The sequence below is a fragment of the Chiloscyllium plagiosum genome, chromosome 26 (genome assembly GCF_004010195.1).
Source record: "Chiloscyllium plagiosum isolate BGI_BamShark_2017 chromosome 26, ASM401019v2, whole genome shotgun sequence".
Classification (NCBI taxonomy): Eukaryota; Metazoa; Chordata; class Chondrichthyes; order Orectolobiformes; family Hemiscylliidae; genus Chiloscyllium; species Chiloscyllium plagiosum.
Genome location: NC_057735.1, coordinates 32,704,726 through 32,723,372, shown reverse-complemented (window position 1 = coordinate 32,723,372; position 18,647 = coordinate 32,704,726).

The window sequence follows — 18,647 nt, the reverse complement described above, 5'->3', positions numbered from 1 at the left end:
TCCCCATCACTATTCTATTATTAACATTTTCTTTAGCATCCCTTAATCACAACTGGCTGCCAAGCAGCAAAGGTGATTAATCATGGAGCTGATGCCTTCCATAGGGTTTTCTCCCTCATCTGCTCAATTTCATTCTCTCAATTATAATGTTGTGCCATGAACACTAAAGTAAGGCTCAAATATGTCAATTGCATCCGTGAATACTGCCATCTCTCAATTCACTATTGTCTAACAAGCACGTCATCAATGATGTTGTCGATTGTGTATAGCATGGTACTGACTTAGCCCTATTGCTAACCCTGAAGCTTTTCTGTACCACATGATCTCTTTCTCCAATTTTTCAAGTGTTTCTGGAATTAGGAAGGTCAAGTCCACTTCAGCACCTTTGTCAAGATTTCCTTCCTGTGGTAGTACTTTGCTAGGTGCTGGGTGATTTTTTTCTTCCTTGCTTTCTCTGCTCAGTGTGACAGTAGGAAGCTCGCCAGGAAGATTCACCCACTGTATCAAACACTGCTGCTGGGTCAGCTTTCAGGCTATTTTCAGTTTGTTCACCTATGCTACCATCTGTTGCTGTCAGGTGGAATTCTAGATGATGCTTTTACTGCACTGCTCCAACACAGGGAGATAGCTGGACTTTTGCTTCTTCTGCAATTGTTCATTTACACTCTACTAGCTCTATATAGTATAGCTCTGCAGAAGGTCTAAGCTTTTGCTCTTTCTTTAGAGTTTCTTCATCATAAAGTGGTCATAGACTCTCTACAGTGTTGAAGCAGACCATTCAGCCCATCATGTCCGCACCAAGCCTCCAAAGTGTATATTACCCATACTCCCACCCTAACCCTGCAACCGTGCGTTTCTCATAGCTAATCCACCTATCCTGCACAATCCTGAACACTATTGGCAATTTGGGACAGTCAAGCCACCTAACTTGCATATTTTTGAACAATGGAAGCACCCGGAGGAAACCCATGCATTCACAGGGAGAATGTGTCACCTGAGGGTGGAATCAAACCTGGGTCCCTGGTGCTGTGAGGCAGCAGTGCTAACCACTGAGCCATTATGCTGCTATGTGAAATGATGTTGAAAGGTATAGCTTCCTATATACATACTTGGGAGTTAATCCTTGACTTAACAGTAAGAATGAGAGGAGACTCCTGACAGCCAGGCTTTATGTCAAGTGGTACCACTTATGGTGTCTGGTGAGAGGCTAGCAGTCTATTTCAGGAGCCCAAGAAAAGCAGACTTAAGCATGTGCTTTGTCTGCTTTTTGCACAAGTAGGTATGAAAGAAGAGGCAATGAATATAAAAAACAAACTGTTATGCAATGGCATAGTTTCGAGACCAGACACATCTGTACCTTTAAGCAAGTTATATGATATCAAACATCTGATGTTCCAATGTAAAGGTACCCACCTCACCTTCAGTCATTCTTTCTGTATACTGTATTGGCATCAGTCAATACAGTTCAGTTAATTAGCTATATGAATGTAATGTACAGGAACAGCAGTAAGCACAAAACAGTGTAAGTCTGTCATATTGCAACAGTATTAGCAGTTAGTCTTGTCAAAAAATATCAAAATATCTGTCTCAATATGAACCTGATTCTCTGTTTAAAAGTCACCTGGATTAATTTAAAGAGCACCATAAATTGCATCATAGCGGCAATAAGTGAGCAATCAAAGCCAGGCCTGACAGCTAGTTAGTGACAATAAGTGGTTGCTAAATTTTGAAAAAGTTAGTTTCAGTTGTGAAAAACATTTTTTTGGAAGGACTATATAGTTGTCTTTGAAAATATAAATGGGAAAAGATGGAAGTTTGTACACAAGTATGTTGTAGGGAATAAACAAATTATTTTTAACAACTTGAAGATTGACTTATTGGTTACATAAGGTCATCTACCTTTGGAGAAACTGGATTTTATACTTTTGTGAGACAGAGACACAACAGGTACCTTTGGCTTGAAAAACTGTTGAACAAATAGTTTTACTGCATATTCAAGTTGCTGTTTATCATAGAACTGTCTATGACTCTATGAAGGAGGGCAGTTGCACCTCAACCTCCAGAAAGCTTGCGTTCTTCTGTCAGTGGGAAATAAACAGTGCTCAAAGGCTCTGAAAACAATGTCCAAAGCAAGCAAAAACCTACTGGTCCAATTGATCAACTACTGAATTGAAGATCTTCTGCACTGGATAACAGCATATCATTAGCAAAAACCTAAAGCACTATGAGAAAGTCACCACATTCCACCCCTTGTGGTTTGGACTCCTGCTCTACAGAATTGATTTCTTTTTGTTTGTGTTTTCCACAGATGATAATTCTACAGTAGTTTTGCCTGTTCTTTTTGTGAATGAATTGGGATTTAAAGCGACTGAATTTAAGTCTGCATGTTGAAAATTAATGATATATTTTGCCACTCATTAGCGGATAAATTTATTTATAATAACTAAGTCTTTTTTGTTTATTGGTGAAACCCATTGCACCTTTCTTTTATCTTAGGTAGTATTTACAGTCAGAAATTAACCTTTCTTATGATTAAATTGGTCACATTTCACTTCTGTGATAACCCGTGAAATAGTTGAGCTTGCTTCACAGTGAATTCTTCCCATCAGGGTCATGACACTATTCAAGAAGAAGGTACAACTTTGGAGCAATTGTAGTAGGCCAGCAGTATGTTCAAATGCTGTAATGATTCTTGATTCCAGCAATAGATTCAGTGGAAGAACCAAATCATGCTTGAGGCATGGATTGTCTCACCAATCAAGACAGTTCCCAGCACTTCATGACATATGCAAGCTATGATCCAGAAAAAAAACATATTGTTAGAATATTCAATTGCCCAGAAAAATATCCAAAGTGCCACACACTGTTCCACAACAGTTTGTAATGAACAGTCAACCAATACTGAAGAAGTGTCCAAATTTACACCCATGACAATGGATGGCAATGCCCAAGAGATAATCAAAATGTTATGGTTTTTAGACCCCAATCATGTAGTCCTTGTGTTAAATTGATTTTTTATGCATTCACAGGATGGCCAGCACTTACTGTCCATTCCGAGTGAGATGTTGTATAATGGCATATATTCCAGAAAAAGTCAGACTTGTACCTTTAAGACCAATACATGACATCTTGACATGCGGCATTTCTTTAGAAAGATACACACTTCGCTTTCAGTCACTCTCTTTAACGGAATGGAATTAGTATAGTGTCCTCAGTCAATCAATTATATGTGGATAATATACAATAACGTCAGTAAACACTGACCACTTGTGTAAGTCTGTGATCTTACAGATTTGTAAAATATTAATGTTGCTAATATCTGTCTCAACAAAAACTCTACTCTTTATGGTATTTGCTATGCAGTCTAACACATAATATTTCTGATGTGGCTTTCTGGTTTTCTCAGTAAGGCTAGTAACACCAGTAAAGAGAGAAGCAGAGTTATGGTGGAGATTTCTTATTTAGGGTCCCTAACCATTCCAGTTCAAGATGGTAACATGTCTGTCCACCCACCTGACCCAATAAGAGTTCTGCCAATTCTGCAGCTTCAAGAACACCAAGAGAAGTGGCTGCTGCTAAGGCTGCAAAGGAGGCTTCCAAACATAGCTCCCCAGCATTTAACTGGAAACCTGACACCAATTTCAGGTAGGTAAATAGATAGACAAGCAGACACAGACAAAAGATGGATGCATGGGTAATTTTCAATGTAAGCTTTTGAGATGAGCATGAAATGAGGGACAATCACTGGAATAGCAAAGATGTAGCTGTCTATTAATTACATAAATAAAATGATACAGTTGTATTATTCATGTAGTAATGATGTAACATTATACTTTTGTGTAGTGTTTGTAGTTAATTCCCATTCATAACTGATCTTGCAAAGATACTAATGAACATTCTTCTTGCATTACTGCAATCTATGTGCTGAAGATAGCCCTGCACTGACGCTTGGTAGGGTCAAATTATATATTTACTCTAAGAATATCTCTAGCACATATGCAAAACACTTATTTCATTTTAAAAAAAACTTACTCTGTAGGGCTCCAGGTACATTGTCCTCTCTTACTGTAGGAATGGTGTCAGTTGACACATAGTGTAAATAGTGCACCAGGTTCATAGGGATAAAACAACTTTGGAGGGGAGGGGAGATGTGAAGTAAAGTGAATTATATTCACATGAAGGATAACTCCTGAGCATATGCAAAAGGACCTTTGCCACAGTGGCGTTAGATCACATGGAACTGGTGCCTGATTCTGTCGGGTTCCAGATAGGATCTCCCCTTTTACCAGCCTTTTTCTAGAGTTATGTTCAATAAAACCAGTTAATGTTCATCTAGATGTGTATAAACGCTGCCTTTGGAGAAATGCAGACCAAGCGAAGATGATGAAACAACAATATGTTTTTCAAGTCAGAATGCTGTGTAACGTTGGGATTTGGAAGTGAACCTGATGTATATGCGCATCTACTTCCCTTTGTCCTTATAGCTGGTGGCATGTGTTTGGGAGGTTCTATTGAAAATTCCCTTGCAAGTTTTACACTGCATGCTATTGATAGTACACATAGCACCTCTGATACACATGGCAGAGGGATTGGATATTTGACATATCTTCTTTGCAACACGTCAAATATTGAATGATTTATTTATGGAGAAAACTGAACATGCTTTGTAAATGTATTTGAAGAAAATAATATATCCAGTACAAAGCTAGTAGGAGTCTCTATAAGTTATCTATCATAAAAACCAAAGATCAAATCATCTCAAAAATCTAACTTTTCCAGTTGATTTCATTCCACATCCTATTAAGTTCTACTTGTAAAAAGAACCTAACTCACCCATTTTAAGGTTGAATAAAAGGAATTGATCTCACTGACTTTACATACCTATTGTTTGATTAAACACTTGTGTAATAAATTTATGTTTGAAATGTAAACTATAGCTTTTTTAACCCCAATGTGTTACCTTTAATATTCAGAAAATAAAAGGTCATTTTGCCCAACAAGTCAATTATTTCCACAACCATGACAATTTGCTCCATCACTGACTCAACTGATCCATATAATCCCTCGTAGAATATTTAAGCAAAATTCAATAAAGTGGAAAACGTTTTAAATATATATTTCATTTTTCAACCCTGGTACATTGTCCTGGACAGAGTCCATTTCCCAGGAGCCTAAGAATCGAGATACAGCATGAAGTATTTGATAATTTCAATTTATACTTAATGTTGAAGTTGAGTACCATCCCATTTTTATGTTTAATGGGGTTAATAAGCATAAGTGAAAAAATATTCCACTAAGTCAGCATTCTCAAAAATGTACCATTTTAGTTAGTTTGCATGAATTTGAATTATCCATGATCCACAACATTTTACAGACTTGGCTTATGTTTTACAAGTCTCTTCCGGTCGGGAATATTCTTTGCCCCTCTTCTGTGAACTTATAAAATAAGTAATCTAATTCTTCAAATATTTGTAGTAGTACAAGGTCACTTCCAAATGTGTTTGGGGTTTTTCGAGAGAACACTTGTGAAATGACCTTGCTGATCCACAAAATATTCAGCTGCAGTTAATTTTGCTATGTACTAATGGCATCAGTCAAATTTCCTTTAGAATTTGCAGAGCAAAGAATGGAATACAGGGCCAGGAAATTATTAGTTGTCAAAATGTATGAGGGGTGTTTCCCCTCTGTCGTGAGGTTTCCCTTCGAGGATTTTCTTTAAGCAAGACTGCCCTGAAGCACTGAATGACTTTGCTTGTTCCGTTCTTTGCTAATTAGTAATGGGCTGGTTGTGTGGGGGTCGGTACTGAATCACTGATGTGAGCAATAATAATTTACCGTCATTAACTTCTGCAAGTTACCAGCCTGTTCAGTATGGTGCTGAGAAATATGATCCCTCTCTCTACCATTCAGAAAACTTTTTCTATGCAAGTTTCAAAACTCAAGTGCATAGAAATATTCATGCATTTACAATAAGTTCAAGACAGATTTTTAGTTTAGTGCCAAATATTTTGAAGCTTGCTCCTTAAAACCATATTATAGCTTAAAAACATTACTTACGTTGTTTCAACATGGAAAAGAAAGGTAATGTGGAATAGATCAGAAAAGTGGCCAGATCTAAAAGCAAAGGGAATGCTAATGACAGCAGAGATGGTAGGGGGTGGCTTGGTGGCTCAGTGGTTTGCACTGCTACTTCAAATCACAGGGACCCAGGTTCAATTCCTGCCTTGGGTGACTGTGTGTTGAGTTTGCATATTCTTCCTGTGTCTTTCTGGTTTTCCTCCAGGTGTTCTGGTTTCCTTCCACAGTTCAAAGATGTGCAGTTTCAGTGAATTGGCCATGCTAAATTTCCCTGCAGTGTCCAGGGATGTGCAGGATGATGGGTTAGCCATGGGAAATGTGTGGTTACAGGGATGTGAATGGCTCTGGTGGGATACTCTGGAGGGCTGGTGCAGACTTGATGGGCCAAATGATCAGTTTCTGCACTGTATGGAATCTATGAAGTGAAATAGATGAACAGTATGTGTTGGAAAAGCTCAGCAAGTCTGGCAGCATCTGTGAAGAGAAATCAAAGTTAATGTTTCCAATGCAATGACCCTTCCTCAGAACTGATGCTAGCCAGGAAGATGTTGGTTTACATGCAGAAGATAGAGTTGGTTGGGAGTGATGGGGAGGAGTCCTTGGGCCAGCTGCTGGTGGCATGTTGATCACTTTGACTGTCAACTTTAGAAGGAGAAGGCAGACTGGGGATGATAGCAAGGCCAAGAGCAGCAGCAGGTAGTGGAGAGAGACAAAGAGCGCCCAGCTCAGGGAGAGGTCACTGACAGAGGCCCTTCATGATGCATGGACTGTCCTGGAGAACCAACATTTTTCAGCCCAACCTCCATTTCCTGGGATGAGTGAGGCGCAATGCTCACACAGGTTCCTTATGTCCTGGGTCACTGTCACAGAACTTCCCCAGATGCTGGAGCAGGAACTGAGGGCCATAAGAGTGAAAGGCTGTCCTCTTTCAATAGCTGTGAATGTCACTGTGCCTGTATACAACTGGTTCTTTTCAGGGAGTGACAATTGACATCTCAGTCATGCACCCACAAATGCAACAGAACAGTTGCCAGTGGGAGATTTTTCTGCCATGTGATGAAGTGAGTGCTGCAGCCCAGGCTTTGGGATTCAGGAACATAGCTGGTGTCGCTCAAGTATGGGTGCCATCAACCACACATGATGTGGAAGTGCTAGTTTTGGACTGGGGTGGATAATGTTAACAATCACAAGCTTTCGGAGCACTGCTCCTTCATCTGGTAGCTAGTTCTGAAAGCTTGCACTTCCAAATAAATCTTTTGGACTATAACCTGGTGTTGTGTGAGTTTTAACACACATGCACACACACATGTCACTGATGAGGCCATTTCACTATACTGTGGAATTCATCTACGGGGAAGCGTTCCCATTCAATTAATGTCTAGGTCACCTGTGATGACTGTTACCACTTCCTGAAGGTGTGTGCCTTTATCCTAGCAGCTGCCATGACTCCTACATCCTAGAGAAGTCCCACCTACCTGGGGTGTTTGAGAGTACTGGTGCTTTACAAGCTTGATTACTGGGGGACAAGGGCTACTCACTGCGAGCATGGCTCATCACACCATTGCGCAACCTCCTGACAGATGACAAGTGCAGGTTTAATGGCGCCCATGCCTCGATCAGGACTCTGCTGGAGCAGATGACTGGACTTTTGAAGATATAGTTCACTGCTTGAAATGGTCTGGGGAGATCTTCAGTAGAGTCTGGACAGAGTGTGCTGCAACATCCAGGTGTGCAATGCTCTGCACAACAGAAGCAGGCAATGAGGTGATGTGCTGGATACTGAGGAACTGGGGAGGGAACAGGAGCAGTCTTCCATGGGGGACAAGGACAGTGGGGAGGAGAATGCTGTGGTTACTCTTGAAAGAAATCAGCTGTGTTGGGTACAATAAGCTGGACAGAACCTCACTGACACACAATTCCAAAAGAAGAGAGCTGGGTACAGCACATAATTACAGACTGTGAAGTATTTGTTGGTTATGATGCTGAAATCAGGCATGCATTTTCAGGGAGAATCTCAGCCTCTACTGTCTGTAAATAAATGCTCATGTTTCAGATATCTTGCACGTGATATTCCTCTCCTGGAAACGACACGTTGCTGATGTTCAGACAGGCTGGTACAGTGTTTGATGTGCTGATTAAACAGTGCCGAGGGTGAGAAGTGGGCAAGAGAATGTCAACTATGTGCCGTGGGTAGTTTGGCTTTGGGGATGTTCCATTACATCACCAGTGAGAGGCAATGCTGGATTGCCAATTGGCATCTGGGTTAATATCACCCTCTCAAAGATGGTACAGGCAGCCAGGACGCCAGTCTTTTGGTAGATAACAAAAACAGAAATTGCTGGAAAAGTTCAGCAGGTCTGGCAGCATCTGCGGATAGAAATCAGAGTTAACGTTTTGGGTTGAGTGACCCTTCTGAGAACTCTGAGAAAGGGTCTCTTGACCCAAAACATTAACACTGATTTCTCTCTGCAGATGCTGCCAGACCTGCTGAGCTTTTCCAGCAATTTCTGTTTTTGTTTCAGATATACAGGCATCCAAAGTTCTTCCAGTTTTTGGTAGATATCTGCTGATTGATGATTTGTTCTGATGGGAATGGGATCAGACCTCATGGATATCATAGGGAATGGGATAAGTAGTCATTGAGTTTGGTAAGATGTGGGGAGATAACTCACGAGACCCTGCAGCAAAAATCCCTCCAAAAAACAAAATGTAACTGGGAGTTATTCAAAAACTGTAAAATTCAGCCTGATATGTTTGGGACCCATCTGCATGATTAACCAAGCAGAGAGGTGCCTAGCACAAGATGACCCCCGGGGCATACTTTGCTCTTAACTCCCACAAAACCACATTCTCCATGTTGGGAATCAGTTGATCATAGGCTGGAAGCTGACATCAATCATGCAAATAATTCCAAGAGTGTTAAAATCTCCTGGATCTCAAGCAGTGAATTACTGGATGGTTTCTTATCCAGTTTAACACTGGTTAAATTGATCCTCTTCCCTGCATATCATTAAAACTACTCCCATCAGACCAGTTAAAAGACTGATAATGTAAGGTTTTAGTAAAGATGGATGCGACTTAAAATCTATAGCCGAATCCTATTATCTTCTGATATGGTGCAAGATTCAGTTGTGTCAAAAAAGAATGTTCAGAATAATGCCTCCTATTTCAGTAGGTTACCTCATATGACAACAATAAATAGATTTTGATGGATCTGTCCCAAGATTATATTGTGAAGCTGATGGCTGTATTCACAATGTCAAATTATTTTTATAGATAATTTCTAAGCAACCTGTAATGATACATCTGAGGATGAGGTGGGACTTGAATCCCAGGCCTCCTAGTTCAGAGGTAGGGATGGCATGGTGGCTCAGTGGTTAGCACTGCTGCCTCACAGTGCCAGGGACCTGGATTAGATTCCTGCCTCAGGCGACTGTCTGTTTGGATTGCAAATTCTCTCCATGTCTGTGTGGGTTTCCTCTTGGTGCTCCTGTTTCTTCTCACAATCCAAAGATGTGCAGGTCAGGTTAATTGTCCACAGTGTTACGTGCATTAATCAGGGGTAAATATAGGGAAGGAGAATGGGCCTGGGTGGGTTACTCTTTGGAGAGTCGGTTTGGGCATGTTGGGCCGAAGAGCCTGTTTCCATACTGTAGGGAATCTAATTTAATCTAAAGATACTTTGATTGTGTCTCAAGAGCCCAGCAACAAATAGATTTTATAAATTTCTCTGGTGCAAATGGTTTTTGGAAAGTTGTATTGAAAACCAAATGCTGCTGGGGTAATGAAAACTTAAGATAACTTGGTATGAGTGCCAAAAGCCAGTTTCCCATATCATTAATGTTCATTACATTTTTTAAATTTCTTGCTTGGCATATGAATATATCTGAGAAGGCCAACATTTACAGTCCATTGCTAATCACCCTTTAAACTCTAGTGATGAGCTGATTACGTGACATTTTTTCTGCTAGAACTCAGTTCATTTATCCTTACAATTTTCAGAAAAAGATCAATAGAAACTAAACAATTAGTAATAGGCAAAAGAGGAGGTCAATTTGTCTTCTATTTACTTAGTTACATTCTCCACCTACAGATGACAGTACTGAAACTCCGGTATATCAATCCAAGACCAGAAACTGAGGTGCAAGCTATATAACTAACATCCTATAGAGCATGTAGGAGATTTCAAAATATACATTAATGTCGCCCCAAGAACTTACATCAATGGTGCTTTATCAATATTAAACCTTGTCATCAGAGAAGATTAATTAAAGATGAGTAACAGAGGGGGATGAGCACTAAAGTTGCTTGCAATTACAACATACATTTAATTATGTAGCATGAGATCAATTGAGCCAATACGCACATGTTTAGACAGAGTGCATCATTATATATTTCCTGGTGACACAACAGAACAATTGAAGTTAGCTAAATGAATGTTTCTATTCAGAGCTGTTAGGAAACACATTTCAGCATCTAATCCTATATTTCTTGAATTTAGTGTTAGCCAAGTGGGAAGATGAAACTTACATGCCATACATGAAAGTGAATGCAAACTGGATGCCTCTTCACTTACAAATGCACATGAGGTATAACATCCTGTTGTTAATTTCTTGCTTGCACAAGCTCTATTGAAGTGATGTGACAGTGCCATCACTCAGATTTGTGCTGATGCCAGAGATTACTCTGGCGTATGAACATTTGGGATGCTCTACTAATTTAAAGGCACCATATAAAACTATTTATCTAAAGCTGTTGTGTACAGATTGTTTAATTGTTGGCTGCCACCATGAGAAATTAAATTAGGAGCAACAGATCTCTCCACATATTAACCATATTTTGACAGCGAGTTCCTTTTTTTACTTTTTTGACATGGCATTTGCAGAACAAATAATGTTTGAGGAGATGACTCAAACTTTTTTTTATTTACTTGTGGCATGTGGGCATCTAGAATCATGGGGTCATATAGATGTAAAGCATGGAAACAAACGTTTTGGTCCAACTTGTCCATGCCAACCAGATATCCTAAATTAATCTAATCCCATTTGCCAGTGCTTGGCCCATATCGCTCTAAACCCTTCTTGTCCATGGACCTATCCAGATGCCTTTTAAATGTTGCAATTGTACCAGCCTCCACCACTTCCTCTGGCAGCTCATTCCATACACTCACCATCCTCTGTGTGAAGAAGTTGCTCCTTAGGTCCCTTTTAAATCTTTTCCCTCTCACCTTTCCCTCTCTAGTGTTGGACTCCCCATGCTGGAGAAAAGACTTTGTCTATTTATGCTATCCATGTTCATCATAACTTTATAAACTTCTATAATGACACCCCTCAGCCTCCGATGTTCCAGGGAAAATAGCCCAGCCTATTCAGCTTCTCCCTATAGCTCAAGCCATCTAACCCTGGTAACATCCTTGTAAATCCTTTTTGAACCCTTTCAAGTTTCACAGCATCATTCCTATACCAGGGAGACCAGAGTTTGTTTTGGCTAGACCAGTATTTAATGCCCATCCCTAACTGCCCAGAGGTCAGTTAAGAGTCAACCACATTGCTGAGGTGCGAAGTTACATGTAGACAAGACCAGGTAAGAATGACAGATTTCCTTGCCCAAAGGGCATGAGTGAACCAGATGAGTTTTTCCAACAATCAGCAATGATTTCATGGTCATCATTAGATCCTTAATTCCAGATTCTTTATTGAATTCAAATTCCACCATCTGTCATGGTAGGATTTGAAACCGAGTCCCCAGCACATGAGCTGAGTTTCTGGATTCATAGTCAAGTGATAATATCACTAGGCCACTATCGCCCCACAAAAATCTGCATTTACTGCATTATTCCAATGAGGGAGGATTTTTAAAATGAAGGCCACTTCTTTCTGGAGGAGACATGAGCTCAGAATTCACCTTGGTTGATGGTGCTAAACAATGCTGTCAGAGCAGCTGCCACTTATATGCAGAACCTAATAGGCAGTTCCACGGGATATAATGGATGGCTGCTCTGGCATTACTTGTTTATGTCAGAACCTGGGACCAATTTCTGTTGCATGATGTGAAGCATTAATATGCTGTCTAGAGTTGTGATGAATATTTACTGGAGAACAGTTGATAACCAAGACTCCTTGCTGTTCAATTTGTTCTACATTTTGAAAGATGTTTTTACTTTCACATGGTTTCTGACTGCTAAGCATTGTTGTCCATTCTTTTATTTTCTAATACAATTTTACTCGACATTTTTTCTCTTGTAAATCTTACATTTTCGTGTATATACGTTGTACACGTGTTATGATGAGAATTTTGATCTCACCGTTTATAATTTCTGGAACTTAATTCTGTAGTCATTCACACATAATCGTTGATAAATTTGTTTTGAATTGCACTATAATACATTGTTTTACACGTTATCTTAACAATCAATCACTGTAAAATTATTTGTCCAGTGGGGGTAGGGTAATGCCTATTGTTTTCCTCCTTTGCTTGATTAACAACATGGTTTGTAGAAAAGAAATCGTCCTGGTTTTTTTGGGATGCACAACATGGTGCTGTTTTCCAACCAAGTGCCTGCAGAATTCATTTTGGGACAAAGCCGACCAGATATCCTAAATTAATCTAGTCCCATTTTTCAGCACTTGGTCCACACTCCTCGCAACCCTTCCAATCCATGTACCCCTCCAGATGTCTCTTACATGTAGTAACTGTACCAGCCGTCACCACTTCCTCTGGCAGCTTATTCCATACACGCACCACCCTTTGTGTAAAAACATTGCCCCATAGGTCCCTTTTAAATATTTCCTCTCTCACCCTAAACCTATGGCCTCTAGTTCTGGACTCCCCCAACCCAGGGAAAAGACCTCATCTATTTACCCTATCCATTCCCCTCATGATTTTATAGATCTCTATAAGGTCACCCCCTCAGCCTCTGATGCTCCAGCCTATTCTGCTTCTCCCTAGAGCTCAAACTCTCCAAACCTGGCAACATCTTTGTAAATCTTTCCTGAACCCTTTCAAGTTTCACAACATTCTTCCGATAGTAGGGAGACCAGAGTTGCACACGATATTCCAAAAGGGGTAGGGTAAATAGACAAGATATTTTCCCTGGGGTCGGGGAGTCCAGAACTAGAAGGCATAGGTTTAGGGTGAGGGGAAAAAATTTAAAAGAGACCTAAGTGGCAACTTTTTCATGCAGAGGGTGGTGCATGAATGAAATGAGCTGCCAGAGGAAGTGGTGGAGGCTGGTACAATTACAACAATTAAAATGCATCTGGATGGGTATATGAATAGAAAGGGTTTACAGGGATATGGGCCAAGTGCTGGCAAATGGGACTAGATTCGGTTGGGATATCTAGTCAGCATGGATGAGTTGGACCGCGAGGTCTGCATTCGTGCTGTACATCTCTATGACTCTCTAATTAAACACAATGCTACTGGTGGGACATTAATTGTTTATGACAATTTTGAGCTTCATGTCATCTGCAAACTTAGAAATTATGCCTATGGCTTTTGTGGCCCAGTGGTAATGTCCCTATCTCTGAGCTGTGAGATGAGGGTTCAAATCCCAACTGCCCCAGACATGGATCATAATATGTATGAACAGTTTGATTAAAATAAAATGCCCTGTATAACCATGTCCAAGTTATTAAAATGTGTCAAAACCAAAAGCTGTTGTCCTAGTAGTAACTGTTCAAAATGTTCATCGCTGCCATTGGCTCTCTGTCTCATGGCTGATTTTCACAGAATGATAGAATCTCTATAGTGTGGAAGCAGGCCATTTGGCCCATTGAGTTCACACTGACCCACTGAAGAGCATCCCATCCAGTCTCGCCTCACTGCCCTATCCCTGCATTTCCCATTGTTAATCCACCTAGCCTGCACATCCCTGTAACTATGGGCAATTGAGCATGGCCAACCCACCTAACCTGCACATCTTTGGACTTTGGGAGGAAACCGGAACACCCAGAGGAAACCCACGCTGACAGAGGGAGAATGTGCAAACTCCACACAGTCACCTGAGAGTGCAATCAAAGCTACGTCCTTGGCACTGTGAGGCAGCAGTGCTAAGCATGCCCCCCCTAAATTTGTGTCCATGTTGCCACTGTCATTTTAGTTTCACGAACAATTCTGTTTGTGATGCATTATTGAATACTACCCTTGTAATGAAATGTCAGAAAAAAAACATCTCATTGATGGTCTTTGGAGTAACATAATATAGCACACAGTCCCATCAGTGATCCCTGTCCACATGGTTTACATAGACCTGATCTCAGTCGAATTGTTGAAAGGATAGCAACAGTTAGTCATGTTTCAATATTAGCCCTCCCTTTACCAAACTAGAAAGCAAGTGTCAGTCCATCTTCCACAACAGTTTATTTGCATTTCATAATTTAATACAAACTGCAACTCCTCTTACTGGTGCAAACTAGCCATTTATAAAACAAAATGAACCCGTTGAGAAATCTATGAAATTCTAACAGGATTAGACAGGATCGATGCAGGAAGGACATTCCCAATGTGGAGAGTAGGGAACCAGGGATCACAGTATAAGAAGACAGGGTAGACCATTTAGGACTAAGATGAGGAGAAGGTTCTTCATCCAGAGGGTTGTAAACTCATGGAATTTATTACCATGAAAGCAGTCAAGGCCAAAACATTAGATGACGTCAAGAAAGAATTGAATATAGCAACTGGGGCTAAAGGAGTCAAAGGATTTTGGGGAAAAGCAGGAACAGGTTATTGAATTGGATGATCAGCAATGATCATAATGAATGGCAGTGCAGGCTTGAATGGTCAAATGGTCTACTCCTGCTCTTTTTTTATATTTCTAAATTATGACACAGCTGTAAAGCAGGTGGGACCTTTTATTTTCATTTGTTCAGAGATGGACTGGGACACTTATTCTCATTATTTTCTTTCTTCATATCCAGAGATGCTTTTACAGATCAATAAAATGTTTTTCCGAGATATTTTTAATCGTACACTACAAAATCATCCATGTCTCTAAGTAAATGAACAATTAACTTGCAAAACCCATCAGGGGCAGCACAACAACAACAAAACTGAGGAAAAAAATGAAGGAGGAGGCTAAATCAAAATGGAATTGTAAGGGGGAGGTAAGACACTTCATCCTCTGCAGTGCTCACCTCTCTCTAAAGACACCGTGAGTGTTGGTGCTCCCTCTGCAAGAACACTTAGGCACAAATGGAACTGCACATGGTCGGAGCTTTGTTTTACAACTGATCATCTTTTTTCACACTACCAAGTCACTCTTGGTAATTTTCACCTGTTATTCACTGCCAATAAATCATCCATGTTTACAGTTAATCAATTTGTGCAGTGGGATCCTTTTTATATTTCCAAATCAGCTCATTCAGAGATATTATCATGCACCTCTAGTGCAGGTAGGACTTAAACCCAGCTCTCCACAGTAGAGACACTACCACTGCACCATAAGACGGCTCTAGTGGGAGCCTTTTCCTTTATCAATATACAGAATTGTTATGATGTGGAGCTGCTGGTGTTGGATTGTCATGGACAAGGTCAGAAGTCACACAACACCAGGCCATAGTCCCACAGGTTTATTTGAAGGTGAAGTCGAATGAAGGAGCAGTGCTCCGAATGCTTGTGATTTCAAATAGACCTGTTGGACTATAACCTGGTGTCACTTGACTTCAGAATTTTTTTCCCTACCAGCAAATCACCCATGGTACTTTTCATCTATTATCGACCACCACTAAATCACCCATGTTGCCAATTGTTCAAATTACATGTAATGCTCTGCAACAGTGGGCCCCTTACATATATGCTGCAATGAACATTACTGCTCTCTTGTAACTCAGGAGAATGTTCCAGTTAATTCTTTATTCTCATCGTTTACAATATTGACAAGTCTCAGTTTTCTGAAAACTACGTAGTGAGGATTATAGAAAACAACTCAAATTTTCAGGTCCAATCTCTATCCAGTAGACAAAACAAAGGTTGCTTGAGCTCTTTTATTCAGCTGCAAAGTTAGCATTTTAATGTGAAGAGTATGAGAGAAGCATTGGTATTTGTAAGAAGTAGAGGAGCGACAATTTGGACGGTTTAAGAGAGAAAGTGACCAAATTTTTCAATGTGTATATTTAATTTAAATATCAATCTATTTAGATGTGTTATGACACTGCCATGACCATCACATCCTGAAATGGACTTGAACCCAGATCTGTATACTAAATGCAAAATAGGATAAGTCAATATATTTTTTTCAAACTTATTTCTTTACACTGTACTATCATTTATTTGCAATCTATTTCTCCGTTTCAGCACCATTTATGTCCCTGGAATTTTGCCAGAAACCTGTGCTATCACTCACAGTAACCTTGGATAGAAATATTTTTTGCAGCAGTTAGAATGGTTTACTCATGGAGGATGTGGGATGTAGAAATTAGAGATCGTGTTTGACATTGCTCCCAGTATTAAATTTTTGCCCTCAAAAGATTGTTTCTGCATTAAAGGAGAATTTTGCTATGATTAAAACTGGTGCATTGGATAGATTTTTACACCTGAAATATTCTGTGAAATGTTTTGATAATTAAGATCTGTCCGTTGGAAAAATCTGGCCGTTGGAAAAATCTGAATATTTCACCACCAGAGATGTGCCATTGTTACTCCTCCAAGGTTACAGACAGAGTCAACATTCCTCTGTCCCACTATTCAAAGTGACTACTGGGAAGTTTGATGAGAGCTGTTCTTTTGGAAAAATTAAAAATTGATGTGCCACATTATAAACCTTGTTCAGGACATCTGGCAGCATTTGAAAAAATATTGTAATTATATGGGACAGTTACTTCTTCATCGTTAACAATGGCCTGTATAAAAGAAAGAATTTGTATACTGCTTTTCATAATAACCCAAAATGCTTTCCACAATCCATGTTTTCTAATATTGGTGACAATCCAATGACCACATTAGGTATTCTATTCCAGGAATCCATTTGGTAATGGACAGGCAACTCTTAGGTATTTATTGTAAATACTGTATCTTTTTATATCTTTGTATTTTGAGTGTGAATTGAAACAGGAAAAGGACTGTTCAAAAATCCAAGAATGGTGGACGTGTTTGCTATCCATTTAAAAAGCAAGCTACCAGCACTTATTATAAGTATTGTTTGCTTTGTTGCTTGTTTAACTATTGGAGGAAGTATAGTTGCATATGAACTGGCACCAGGAAGTGTGTGAAAGGTGTGATGAAGCTGCTCCCTTAACAAGGTTATGTTGTCCTTGGTTTTTTTTTTCAGAAAGTTTACAAAAGGCACAGACTCCAAAATGTCTGGGTTTGAATGGGTTTTAGGGCCAGATTGATTATAGCTAACAGATACTGCCTCAGGAAAAAAGGTTTTCAAGTTAGAAAAAAACACTTGTACAATGAAAGGATAGTGGCCAGTGCTCTCTGCTCAGCTTGTCTCTGGTTTGGTTTGGTTTTAGCACAGTAGTGTTTGAAAGCAGGTCCATACTGATTCTCCCTCTCTCTGACATCTCTCCAGTAAGACACTGTGTTTGATTTTACCTCTTGCACCAAGGGTGTTTACGGAGTTTGTTGTAAGTATTTGGAATAGAATCATTAAGTTAGGATGATCTGTGGGGTTTTCAGATAAGTTAAGTTATTCAGTATTCTGTTCTCTTCTGTTTGTGTTTCATTTGGTAATCTTGTAAATAAATTTTGTTTTGTTGAAAACTAAGTGGTTTGTCCAACTTCATCCTTCCTGGAATATCCCTGTTACACCTGCTTACAACAGCGAACAATGCTAGGGTCTGGGTGACTTTCTTGAAATATTTTGAAGGAGTCTGTCCTGGTCCAGAACAAAAGCGAGATCTGGCTAGCAATGAATGACTGATTAATCTGAGGAGAGATGACCAGTTGTTGATGACAAAGTCCTTCTGCCTGCCAACAATTGTGTGATTGGCTCCTAGATAGCTTGTGGGTGAGAACAGAACAGCCAAAGACTTTGGACCTCTGGAAAGGAGATGTCTTTTTCTCTGCAGTTAATAAAAAACATCTAAAGCCTAAACAAGGCCAATTAAGTTCCATCACCAGTTGGTATAAGCTGTGGCTTTTAACTAGTAATTCAGTAGTAAGTTGCGTGTGGTTCCTGCATGCAAGTGAAAGTACCTAGGTCAGGGAGGGATCTGTGAACAACAAATCCTGATAAGCCAAAAGGATCATCTCAGTGAACCCTGGGAGAGGGATGATTAAACTGCCTTCCCAGGTTTTCCTTTCATCCATAACAACAATGTTTTATCGTCTGTATATGTGTGTGTGGGGGTTTCATAAAGGGTCAGAGTTTTAATGAATAGAATTATATGTCAGCAATTCATAACTGTTGACCTCAACCAGAATAGAATAGTTTGTAATAAATAGTAATTGTTGTTCAGTACAGAAAACTAATTTGTGCTTTCTGTGAACCCACGTCTAAAGGACAGGTAAATGTGGGAATTCTGCGTGTTTTTATAAAATCTTTAACTTTTATGATGATGCTGGGAGTAGCAGAGCTTGATATCCAATGCTCTATCCCAGTGAAATGCAACATAATTTGCAGAGTT